General features: G+C 37.4%; 1 protein-coding gene across 23 annotated transcripts in view; it reads right to left on the reverse strand.

Annotated features, from left to right (window-relative positions):
* Positions 1-13,574, reverse strand: part of HPGDS (hematopoietic prostaglandin D synthase) — a 172,918-nt gene that overhangs the window by 119,087 nt on the left and 40,257 nt on the right. For 16 of the 23 annotated variants that reach the window (XM_055085829.1, XM_055085830.1, XM_028491608.2 and 13 more), the window contains one exon: positions 10,611-10,648. The exons of the other annotated variants lie outside the window; for them this stretch is intronic. The gene's annotated coding sequence lies outside the window, so the exon portion shown is untranslated. The remainder of the gene's footprint in view (positions 1-10,610; positions 10,649-13,574) is intronic. 23 annotated transcript variants of the gene reach the window in all.

Raw genomic sequence — 13,574 nt, forward strand, 5'->3', positions numbered from 1 at the left:
TCTCATTTACCATTGCAACAAAAAGAATAAAATAACTAGGAATAAACCTACCTGGGGAGACAAAAGACCTGTTTCTTATAATTTCTATGGAGACACAGAAGACCCCAAATAGCCAAAGCAGTCTTGAGGGAAAAAAAATGGAGCTGGAGGAATCAGACTCCTTGACTTCAGACTATACTACAAAGCTACAGTAATCAAGACAATATGGTTCTGGCACAAAAACAGAAACACAGATCAATGGAACAAGATAGAAAGCCCAGAGATAAACCAACGCACCTATGGTCAACTAATCTATGACAAAGGAGGCAGGGATATACAACAGAGAAAAGACAGTCTCTTCAAATAAGTGGTGCTGGGAAAATTGGACAGCTACATATAAAAGAATGAAATTAGAACACTCCCTAACACCAAAAATAAACTCAAAATGGATTCAAGACCTAAATGTAAGACCGGACACTATAAAACTCTTTGAGGAAAACATAGGAAGAATACTCTTTGACATAAATCACAGCAAGATCTTTTTTCATCCACCTCCTAGAGTAATGGAAATAAAAACAAAAATAAACAAATGGGACCTAATGAAACTTAAAAGCTTTTGCACAGCAAAGGATACCATAAACAAGACCAAAAGACAACCCTCAGAATGGGAGAAAATATTTGCAAATGAATCAATGGACAAAGGATTAATCTCCAAAATATATAAACAGCTCATGCAGCTCAATGTTAAAAAAAAAAAAACAACCCAATCCAACAATGGGCAGAAGACCTAAATAGACATTTCTCCAAAGAAGACATACAGATGGCCAAGAAGCACATGAAAAGCTGCTCAACATCACTAATTATTAGAGAAATGCAAATCAAAACTACAATGAGGTATCACCTCACTACCAGTTAGAATGGGCATCATCAGAAAATCTACAAACAACAAATGCTGGAGAGGGTGTGCAGAAAAGGGAACCCTCTTGCACTGTTGGTGGGAATGTAAATTGATACAGCCACTATGGATGACAGTATGGAGGTTCCTTAAAAAACTAAAAATAGAATTACCATATGATCCAGCAATTCCACTACTGGGCATATACCGAGAGAAAACCATAATTCAAAAAGATGCATGCACCCCAGTGTTCATTACAGCATTATCTACAGTAGCCAGGTCATGGAAGCAACCTAAATGCCCATTGACAGATGAATGGATAAAGAAGATGTGGTACATATATACAGTGGAATATTACTCAGCCATAAAAAGAAATGAAATTGAGTCATTTGTTGAGACGTGGATGGATCTAGAGACTGTCATACACAGTGAAGTAAGTCAGAAAGAGAAAAACAAATATCGTATATTAACGCATGTATGTGGAACCTAGAAAAATGGTACAGATGAACCGGTTTGCAGGGCAGAAGTTGAGACACAGATTTAGAGAAGAAACGTATGGACACCAAGGGGAAAAAGCCGCAGGGGGGTGGGGATGGTGGTGTGCTGAATTGGGCCATTGGGATTGACATGTATACACTGATGTGTATAAAACTGATGACTAATAAGAACCTGCTGTATAAAAAAATAAATAAAATAAAATTCAAAAATTTAAAAAACAAGCAAAAAAAAGAAAGGAAATGACAAAAATTATAAACATGAAAATCAGAACAACATTACCTCTGGGAAAAAGGAAATTTGTTCACATGTTCTTCAAGAACTGGATAATGTTCTATTTGTTGGTATGGTTGGTGTGCACATATTAATTTTATAATATATGTCAAAATTTGCTGGACATGTGAGTAATAGTCAAAGCCTTTCTTTCTGCCGTAGTTCCAGAAAATCAAGGTAAAACAATAGCTTCTTTTAATGTACTTGCCATTTTCTTCCCCTCTTACCTTTTTGACTATATTAATAAATAAATAAAATTAAATTTTAAAAAAATACCAAAAAATTTTTTCAAGCCCAAGCCAACATCTCATTATAGATCTGGGGCTCATCTGAAATCTCCTTGAAAGAATTGTTGATTTATTTTAGTGTTTTAGTTGTTTGTTCCTTCATGGATATCCTCTTCACTGGATAGTAAACAGCTTTCAGGTGGTAACTACTGAGGTATAAACAAAATGAGTAGAAATGACAGAAAGCTTTCAGGTGGTGACTATTAAGCTACAACTAGAGTAAGTAGTAATGACATGAACCTGGGTCCAAATCTTAGCTTATACCCTCACAATTCGTATTTTTGTTTCCTTTTTCCCTTTTTGACACAGAGCCGCCTGCTGGCAGGAGGGTGCTAGGTAACCTTGAAACAATTTTACAATGCAATTCGATTCTAGCACACAGGAAAAGGAAAGGTGATGAGGCTGTACCTCAAAAAGTTTTATAGATTGTACTGATAGTAATACTGTTAATGATACTGCAAATGTGAATATTAAAATGTGCCATGTAGTTGAGGAAAGGGTATTTTCTTTTAAGCTGAGAAAGAGTAGATCAAATTGAAATGTTGATGAGAAATCTTCATTAAGAGTAGCGGTTGAAGACACAGGTGAAGAGGGAGAATCCATTCTGTAAGGTTGTTGGAAGGCAGGAGAAGGATTCTTGGGCACGGAAAACTGGCCAAGATGAGAAAAGAGGACTCTCTTCCGATGCATCAGGTAAGAATGCTGAGAGAGAGGTGAGGGTTGGGAGGTAACAGGGAGTTGATAGTTTTGATATTACCTGAGCTGAAAGGGTAGATGGGATAACAGGCATTTAGGAGACTGAGAAATGTGAAATAGTTAAGCAAACAAGAAAGCAAGTTGCCTAGGAAAACACACTAGGATTTCAGGGCCATGCTGAGAGCCCAGTTGAAGCTGGTGATCATAAATTTCTGGTGGTACTGATATGTCCTGTCTTGTGACTTTTTCCCACAATTGTTCTGTTGTACATATAAATATATGGAAAAAGTAAAGAGTTGGATTACACTGGCAGGGTTTTGGCCAGATAGAAGAGGTAAGACAGAGCAACAAGAGTTTATGGCATTGACAGAATTGTTCTTAACATTATCGACCATGGAAAATAAACTGAATAGGAAGAAAATTAAGCCTACAGGGAAAGATATAGATATGGGGATTGGTCCTTCATTGGAGAGTCCAAAGAGGTCAAGGGATTACCAAGGTGGGAATAGTTGCAAAAGCAAGCCAGAAAGGTGAGAGATAGGGTTGCAATTGCTCAACGTCTAAGTCATTGGTTTGGAATATCAGTGATTTTGTTGATTAAAAAATCCAGAGTGTGACCATGGGAAGAGGTAGCTGAGGTGGAGTAGAAAAGGCCATCGAGATGAGGAGGGTAAGGACATGAAGAGCCAGAGTACTGAAAGAACACTGTGGATATTGAAGCCATCTACAATGATGGCAGGAATTGGAACAGAGAGAAGACTGTGAGTCTGGTGCCACAGTGTTTGATGAACAACGGAGAGTGGTCAAGTGATAGATGACATCGACAAAGAAAATGAGCTGGTCATAGAGGGCAAATGGCATAAGCCTCAAGGGAGTAGGGTTGCTTTCTGTGAGACAGTGGGTGGATACAGTAATGATCTGGGAGATATATTGAGAAGCAGAGAGACTTCACATCTGGCCTCTGGAGAGTAACGTTTATAAGGTTTGGAAGAATCATACCCACGGCTCTGCTGGGCTGCTAGGGAACATCAGAGCTGCAATAAGTCAGGTGGAGACAACGCTTGGAGAAGAGTAGTTTGTGTCGATGATAGAGCAGCAGTTTCAGAGCTGCATAATTGGAGAGGTGGGAGGTGGGGATGGAATGGAGGGCAAATAATTTATCACCAATAGTCTGCTTAGTGTCCTCATCTTTCCTGAAGGAGTTTCTCACATTGAAGAACTAAGTTGAGGCTATTTTTACTAAACATTTACTGTTGCTGAAATAAGAATGTATTGCTCTCTAGAAACTAGTTAGTTCATATGAAACATACAGCAAGTCCGGACTTCAGTTTCCTTATTATAAAATGAACAAAATTATTATCCCACAGATTTGCAATGGAATTTAATTTTGTATATATGCACACACACACATACAATATCATTAAAAATAACTGACACTGTTTGCAGAAATAATGCATACAATGGAATATAAAATGAATAGAAAAAAATCAGGGCAAGAAAAAGTAGGATAGTAAGATGAAGGCAAGGATGAAGTTAATTACTGGAAATCTTAGGTTCTTATTCAAATGCTGGAGTTTAGCCACAAAATTCCTTGATCTCCTAGAACTAAATATGATGAATTCAAAATTTGGTGTCCATGAATGGTGCAGATGAGCTGCAAAAGTGTTAAATAGTGCCTGGCAGGCTCCATTCCACTTACATTATTACTACCAGAGAAGCGGGGTCCACCACCTGGCCCAGATCATTTAGTGGTATTTGTTTTGTGAGGGTTGTATATTAAAGGTGTGTTGATGGCCTTTAAAAAAAAAATTCAGTGTCCGTGAGATTTAAATATTCTGGTTGATTAGTTCAAGTACATCTTTTCCTAGCACTGGGGATTAAAATATCTCTCACAGGATCTCATTAAGCAGAATTCTCATGTAGTTAGAATTTTAAACAATATCCCAACAATCAATGCCATAACAGTAAAACTTTTGTATATTGTGTTACCATTATATGAGAATTTATGCCTAGAAATCAAGTTGCTGTCACCAGATAAAGAGAAATACCTTGGGCTTCCCTGGTGGCACAGTGGTTGAGAGTCCGCCTGCCGATGCAGGGGACACGGGCTCGTGCCCCGGTCCGGGAGGATCCCACATGCCGCGGAGCGGCTGGGCCCGTGAGCCATGGCCGCTGAGCCTGCGCGTCCGGAGCCTGTGCTCCGCAACGGGAGAGGCCACAGCGGTGAGAGGCCCGCGTACCACAAAAAAAAAAAAAAAAAAAAACAAGAGAGAGAAATACCTTGTTTATGGAACTCAAGCCTTTGGAGTAGCTTTCTTCAATTGTGAGCAAATGATTTTTAGCTTTTTTATAAAAATAACTCTTTACCTTCGAGAAGAAAAGAAATATATGTAAAAGAATTAGGGGGTGTGGATTGAGGGAGAGAGAAGCCCACAACACAGTAAGTTAAACAATTCCTCATATGGGATTTAAATTTTTTTAAAAACTCGTTGTTATGTAAAACTAGGCCATATCCTTCCCAACTCCCATTACATATAGAATCTCGTTTAGTCCTCTAGTGAATGCCTGCAGGGGTCACATGAATATTGCCTACAGCTGACTCTCTATCTCTCTGCTCCCCTGCACATCTGTCACTTCAACCTGAATTGTCTGCTGTTGTTGACTCTTTGCCTGAGCAGAAATTATACCATATGCCAGGAGAGCAGACTGGCGTTTGATATTAGATCTCCTTTTCCAGAACCATTTTCTTAATCAGGTTCCTTTGATGCTCAGTTCAGCACCCACCCATCTGCCTGTTTCTGATGTGGTAACAGACCAGCTTCTGAAGTAAGAGAGCAGGGAAACTGTATGATACATTGGGGTGTCTGTGTGTGTGCGTGCTCGTTGTTGTGTGTGTATGTGTCTACATTGTAGCATGCTGTCTAGCACATAGGAAGGAGGAGCTCAATATAGTAAATAAGTGAATTTTAATTTTTAAAGAAATAGAAGTGGTTAAAGACATTTTATTCCTGGTTTAAGAAAAGGCCTGCATAAATATCTTTGCTGCTTTCTAATTACCCATAAAATTATTGTATATAAAAATCTACTGGGGCTTCCCTGGTGGCGCAGTGGTTGAGGGTCCGCCTGCCGATGCAGGGGACACGGGTTCGTGCCCCGGTCCGGGAAGATCCCACGTGCCGCGGAGCGGCTGGGCCCGTGAGCCAGCGTCCCGAGCCTGCGCTCCGCAACGGGAGAGGCCACAACAGTGAGAGGCCCGCATACCGAAAAAGAAATAAATAAAAATCTACTGCTTTTCATCCAAATTATGCTCTCTTATGGCTACCTAGAAAATCGTAGAGGCATATATATTGGGTTGGCCAAAAAAGTTCATTCAGGTTTTTCCGTAAGATGTTACAAAAATGCGAACAAACTTTTTGGCTGACCCGATAGAAGCATCACCACAATTGAATTTATAGAAATGCTGACCTAGATTGTTATTAGGCAAAAACTTGTCTGAGAATCAGAAGATTTTGGTTCTAATGAAAATTTATCTCACTTAATATTTCTGAATCTGTCTCCTTATCTATCAAGTGGAACTTACAATATATTGCTTACTCTTATCAATAGAGTTGTTAAAAATCAAAGCACAAAAAATAATTTGCAAGCTCTGATATGAAACATAAATAAAAGGCATTAGGAGGAAAAGCAGTGCTAATAATGCATTTTCAAAAGCACTTGTCTTTAGGATGTTAAAAGTTACTTCACTAGCAGAAAAAGATGAAACAAATTCACTGTAACGAACAACATAAAATGGAATGAAGAAATCAAGAAAATATAAACAGACCTAAAATACTAGAAATTGTTTCAATTATATCTATCTATCTACCTACCTACTTAGGACTTAACATTCATGAAACAAATATTTATGCAGCTACTATTTGAAACTCCAGTAATTTGTAGTTTGTAGTTTGCCTGTCATACCTACAAACAAAAGTTTTATATAGACATTGTTAAAGAAACATATTAATACAATGTGGCTGCATGGGGTCCAAGTCTTAATCTTCGTAAACCCATAAAATGCCTTTGTTCAATGCATTACATTAGTTCTTCCGTCCTGTAGTTTGTGGTTGGTAGCAAGATAAATATAAATCATTATTAGACTCCTGCACTTGCAGCTTTGGCTCACGTTGTGATGCTGAAAGTTAGCATCACATAACATTTCTTCAGTGTTACGAGTTCCCAGTTATACTTCATCATGAACGTTTAGACGTTAAAACCTTACATTCTTAAACTTAGGTTTTAAAAAATTCCTTTATGATATCTAAATATCAAAATGCTATCTGTATGTTAACTAAGATTTAGTCTGGAAAATATATTAAACAGTAATATTATTTTGAATAACAATGGATAATAAATTTATTCTCTTTTCCAAAATGTTATTTAGGTTCATGCTTTGAACAAAGATTTTGGGTATTAAAACAGTAAGGATTTTGGCCTTGCAATAGTATTTCACATCATTTAAAACCTACAGTTTCCTTTTTTGATTTAGGCTACAGTTGGAGAGAAGAAACTATAAAACAGAAAACTATTGAAGTTTAGTTTTCTCATATTACTAGAAAAACATGAAGCATATAATTCTAACTTTGGGTATATTATATAGTAAGTCCCCTACATATGAACGAGTTCTGTTCCAAGAGCGCCTTAGTAGTAAGTCCAATTTGTTCGTAAGTCCAGCAACGTTAGCCTAGGTACCAAACACAATTGGCTATATAGTACTGTACTATAATAGGTTTATAATACTTTTCACACAAATAATACATAAAAAACAAACACAAAAAATAAAGAAAACATTTAAAATCTTACCTTGAAAAATACATTAGTACAGTATAACAGCTGGCATACAGGGGCTGGCATCGAGTGAACAGGCAAGAAGAGTTACTGACTAAAGGAGGGAGAGGGGGTGGGAGATGGTAAAGCTGAAGGATCGTCAGCAATAGGAGATGAAGGGCGAGCTATCTTTTCGTCTCACTCCACTCTCTCAATTATTTTCACTTTTGTTTCTATCGTTATCGCTTGGCCCTTCTTAGCAGTACCAGCTACATCACCACTGCTTTTACGCTTGCTTCCAGACATCCTGGGCTTGAAATAATGATACTGTACTACTGTACTCTATACAGTCCTGTACAGTAAAGTACACAAAAGCACAACCACCTATAGAGGATGCATGCATGTGACAATGTACGCCATACACATGAACTAACTTACGTGACAGAACATGTGAACGTACGTTCGCATCTTTGAAAGTTCGCAACTTGAAGGTTCATATGTAGGGGACTTACTGTACTATATTTTCAGAAACTTGTTATTATTTTTATAAGTTAAACAATCTCAATGATCTATCACATATATACATAAACATAGACACAAACATATATCAAAGTAATAGAGTTTCAATCCATAGCATTCACATTTTCCTATTCCACAATAACTCTCAAAATAGCTGAATGATTTTGACTAAATTTAATACACTCTTCATGACTATAACTATAATCAAAAAGGCAGAAAATAACAGTTGTTGGTGAAAATGTGGATAATCTTGCTCTTGCATTGCTGGCGGGAATGTAAAATGGTAAACTACCTTGGAAAACACTCTGTCAATTTATGACTCAGAAATCCTACTCTCATGTATCTACCTAAGATAAATAAAAACGCATTTCCACACAAAGATTTGTGTACAAAAAAAATAGATATAAAGTTTAATTTGTGTTTCTCTGCCACTTGGAACAAAATCAGTCATAAAAATATTCAAGCAGCTATGTTTTCTATGACCATAAAGATGGAGCTGACACCTGCTGAGCCTTACCCGGCCTACCCAATATTACATGTAACATTTTGGATAGAAGGCACAGAAATAATATTTCCTCATATTCCAGGCACTAACTTTTCCCTTTAATGATGATCTTCTTGTTCCTAAAAGCCAAGCTTGATCAGGAGATGTGCTGACTTAGCTATCTCTGGTCTACACCCTGTTATCTGTTCTACAGCTTTGATGAGTCATTCCAGTCATCTAGTTTGAGGTTGGCAATGGACAAAATTATTCTTTTGAATACATCAGGGCATTTGTAAGGAATATTCTACATCTAATCCATCATTCTCCTGGAACCAATGAAGATACAGATGCTTTGAGTATGCCTTTAAGTAGATTTATTTTTTCAAGACACTGACATATTTCTTTTTTGGGAGTTTTCTCACTAAATAAAATCATGAGTAGTCTTTTTATTTGCAAAACAAGTGTTGCATTTCTATGAAGTACAAGTAAATAAAACTTTACATGTAAATTGAAGCAACGTATTTTTCTCATTATCTCTCTCAAAGTTAATGACTTGGTTTCTCCCTCAAAATTTAAAACTTTTGTAGAAAGTCTAATCAAAGAGAAGTGGTAGTAAAAAATTTGAAAAGATTTAGTAAAACAGCAAGAAGATGATACAGACTCTACTTAATGAGTTCTTTGTGGAATTAGATGAGCATGAATAAGATACTAGAAAGGCAGCACAGAGGCTTCCCTGGTGGCACAGTGGTTAAGAATCCGCCTGCCAATTCAGAGGACACGGGTCTGAGCCCTGGTTCGGGAAGATCCCACATGCTGTGGAGCAACTAAGCCCGTGAGTAATAATTACTGAGCCTGCGCTCTAGAGCCCGCGAGCCACAACTACTGAAGCCCATGAGCCTAGAGCCCGTGCTCCGCAACAAGAGAAGCCCGCGCACCGCAACAAAGAGTAGCCCCCGCTCACCGCAACTAGAGAAAGCCCGCGTGCAGCAACGAAGACCCAACACAGCCAAAAATAAATTAAATAATTTTTTTTAAAGGCTGCACATTTGTTTCATTAAATTATGCTAAAGTGATTAGTAATTTTTATTTCTTCCTGCTCTATTTATAGGGAAAGTCACTCATTATTTTTCACATATTTATATTTCAAAACATGGAAAATCTGCATTACTAGAATATTATCTAGTAAAGTTAAGAAATTTATGGGCAAACAAAAATATCTTAAAAGTTAAAATCACATGAAAAAATTTGTTAAATGAAGACTCTTTGAAAATATATACTAAATTTAAACAAATATACAAAATATTATTATTGAAATATTTTAATATAGTTTTGCAAGAAATGATTAATTTTCAAAAACATCTATTCCTTCAGATTATAAAATTAGTGCATGTTTATTGCAGAAAATTTAGAAAGAAAGAAAATTTAAATCTACCATAACATCCCACCTCCCAGATATAATCACAGTTAATATATTGGCATTTCTTTCTAGTCCTTTTTAATGTGTGTGTGTGTATATAAAAAAGGGAACATTTTGCATTTAGTTTTATGTCCTGCTTTCTTCACTTTATGTTATACAGCCACATTTTTTCCCCATTACATTAAAAAGTGTCTAAAACATGGTGAATAAGTGCTCAGTAATAACTCATGTTATTTTTTGTTACTGTTACCTATAAGTCTATCTATAATAGACTTTTTAAACTAGTTTTTGACCCTGGAAACTTGCTGAAATGAAATCTTTTTTTTTTAATTAATTTAATTTATTTTTATTTTTGGCTGTGTTGTGTCTTCGTTGTTGTACATGGGCTTTCTCTAGTTGCAGCCAGCAGGGGCTACTCTTAATTGCCGTGCATGGGCTTCTCATTACAGTGGCTTCTCTTGTTGCAGAGCACGGGCTCTAAGCACGTGGGCTTCCGTAGTTGTGGCTCGTGGGCTCTAGAGCGCAGGCTCAGTAGTTGTGGCGCACGGGCTTAATTGCTCCGCGGCATGTGGGATCTTCCCGGATCAGGGCTCGAACCCGTGTCCCCTGCATTGCCAGGCAATTCTTAACCACTGCGCCACCAGGGAAGCCCCTGAAATGAAAGCTTAAATGGAAGGAAGGAAGGAAGGAAGGAAGGGAGGGAGGCAGGAAATCTACAAAGTAAAGCTGTTATGTTTGGGGGAGATGAAATATCCTCACCTTTATCTTCCCTCTGGGGCAGCTTCTGTAGGGGTTCCCTGAAACACAGTTTGAAAACCATTTAGTATTCTAACCTTTATCTAACAAATACAAATTAACCTTCTGAATCAATATCATCACTGTGTTCAGACTGCTGTGTAAATCACAGAACCTCAATCAACAGCAGTGCAATCAGCAGACATCAACATCAAAATTGATGAGAGGTTAACAAGTACCTAAGAATTAGAACTCAGCTGGTGTTTTTAACAAGCATGTCTATATCCACTTATCATTCGGTTTTAGTAATGTTGAATATACTATTTTAGTGTTAATATTTATTGTTTCACAAGCTGAACTATCCACAGTACCAAAAATGCATAGAGATAAATGTATATAATCTTAAGAATAGCATCTTATTTGTTTGCAGTTTACAAGGCCCCTCAAATAATAATTTTTTTAATTCCCTGATTTCAGTCACACTGTGTCCAAGGATTCTGTAACTAAGAGAATGTGTAATTGGGTAGAGAAGGCAAGTCTCTGATATTAACAACAAATTAAAGTAAATGAGTACTGGATCCCAATATTGGGTATTCATTAAGATTTCTGTCAAAATGTTCCTACATTTGTAATCAAAGTTTTGAAAGAGTATATTTGTAAAAGTGATAAAATTCTATTCAAGGTAACTATTAGAGCAAAATAAATACTAATAACTTTGCAAGAAAAATTTTAAGAATCTGTCCATTTATATACCTGTAAATCCAACTGATTTCTGTGATACACTACAAAGTGTTGTGAACAGCAGACTAATTTTTTTGGCAGTTTCTTTTCTTCATTTATTTATGCATTTTAAAATAAAAACCAAAAGCAGTTCTCTCAGGGTTACTTGAGATGCTGCCTCCTGGGCTTGAAGTCCTAGAAATTCCTGCTGAATAAAACATAACTCTCAACTTTTAGGTTGTGAATAATTTTTTAGTCAACAGTTACAGCAACCAACGAAGGGACCTCTCCTTTGCCTGAACTCTACGAGGATCTGGAGCCTTAGTACCAAGCAGAGGGCTCTTGTGCCCATCCACCTCCTCGGGGAGTCCAGGTGAATTTGGGTGACTCTCTCCTGGTTCTAGGATCTCCCATTATTTGTGGATGATACTAATTTTTATTCTGTGGGGTAATAGGTTATCCTTGAAACTTAGTTTCAAGAAGAGGTACCTGCGTTATCCTTAGTGGAAGGACTGGAAAGATTTTGCTCAGTTTAGACCCTGAGTGGGTTATCCTCAGTGAAAGGCCCTGGGAAGACTTGGGTTGGATAACAGAGGGTTGGATAAAGAAGATGTGGTCCATATCTACAATGGAATATAGTCAGCCAGAAAAAAGAACAAAATAATATCATTTGCAGCAACATGGATGGACCTAGAGACTGTCATACTTGAGTGAAGTAAGTCAGACAGAGAAAGACAATTATCATATGATATCGCTTATATATGGAAGCTAAAAAAAGGGTGCAGATGAACTTATCTACAAAACAGAAATAGAGTTACAGATGTAGAAAACAAACTTATGGTTACCAGAGGGCAAGGGAGGGAGGGATAAATTGGGAGATTGGGATTGACATAGACACACTACTATATATAAAATAGATGACTAATAAAGACTTACTGTATAGCACAGGGAACTCTACTCAATACTCTGTTATGGCCTATATGGGAAAAGAATCTAAAAAACAGTAGATATATGTATATGTATAACTGATTCACTTTGCTGTACACCTGAAACTAATCCAACATTGTAAATCAACTATACTCCAACAAAAATTAAATTAGAAAAAGAAAAAAGTATAAAATAAAGACCATATATAGTTAAGCTGTACAACAGGATGATTTGATGTACAAATACATAGTGAAATGATTACTACAGTCAAGTTAATTAACATATCATCTCCTTACATAGTTACCATTTTTGTGTGAGATGAGTTCACCCAAAATCTACTCTCTTAGCATATTTCCAGTGTTCAATACAGTATTATTAAGTTTAGTCATCATGCCTGTACATTAACGTCTAGACTTATTCATCCAACATAACTGCAACTTTGTACCCTTTGACCAACATCTTCCCACTTCCTCCACCTCTTCCCCTCCCTGCCAGACCCTGGTAACCACCATTTGACTCTGCTTCTATGAGTTCAACATTTTTTTTTTACATTCCATATATAAGTGAGATTATACAGTATTTCCTTTTCTCTGTCTGGCTTATTTCACTTAGCATAATGTCCTCCAGGTTTATACATGTTTTCACAAAAGGCAGGATTTCCTTCTTTCTCATGGCTGAATAATATGCCACTGTATTTATATACCACATCTTCTTTATCCATTCACCCATCAATGGACACTTGTGTTTTTTCTATATCTTGGCTGGTGTGAATAATGCTGCAATGAACATAGGAATACAGATATCTCTTCAAGATCATGATTTCATTTCCTTTGGTTATATACCCAGAAGCGAGATCGCTGGGTCATATGGCAGTTCTTGTTTTAATTTTTTGAGCAGTCTCTATCCTGTTTTCCATAATGACTGTACCAATTTACATTTCCACCGATGGTATACAAGGATTCCCTTTTCTTTACATCCTTGCCAGCATTTGCTATCTCTTGTCTTTTTGATACTAGACATCCTAACAGAAGTGAGGTGATACCTCATTGTAGTTTTGAATTGCATTTCCTGATGATTAGAGATGTTGAGCACCTTTTCATATATCTCTTGGCCATTTGTGTGTCTTCCTTTGAGAAGTGTCTATCTAGGTCTGTTACCCATTTTTTTTTTTTTTTTTTTTTGTGGTACGCGGGCCTCTCACTGCTGTGGCCTCTCCCGTTGCGGAGCACAGGCTCCGGACGCACAGGCTCAGCGGCCATGGCTCACGGGCCCAGCCGCTCCGCGGCATGTGGGATCTTCCCGGACCGGGGCACGAACCCGTGTCCCCTGCATCGGCAGGCG

This window comes from Physeter macrocephalus, chromosome 7 (assembly GCF_002837175.3).
Source record: "Physeter macrocephalus isolate SW-GA chromosome 7, ASM283717v5, whole genome shotgun sequence".
Taxonomy (NCBI): domain Eukaryota; kingdom Metazoa; phylum Chordata; class Mammalia; order Artiodactyla; family Physeteridae; genus Physeter; species Physeter macrocephalus.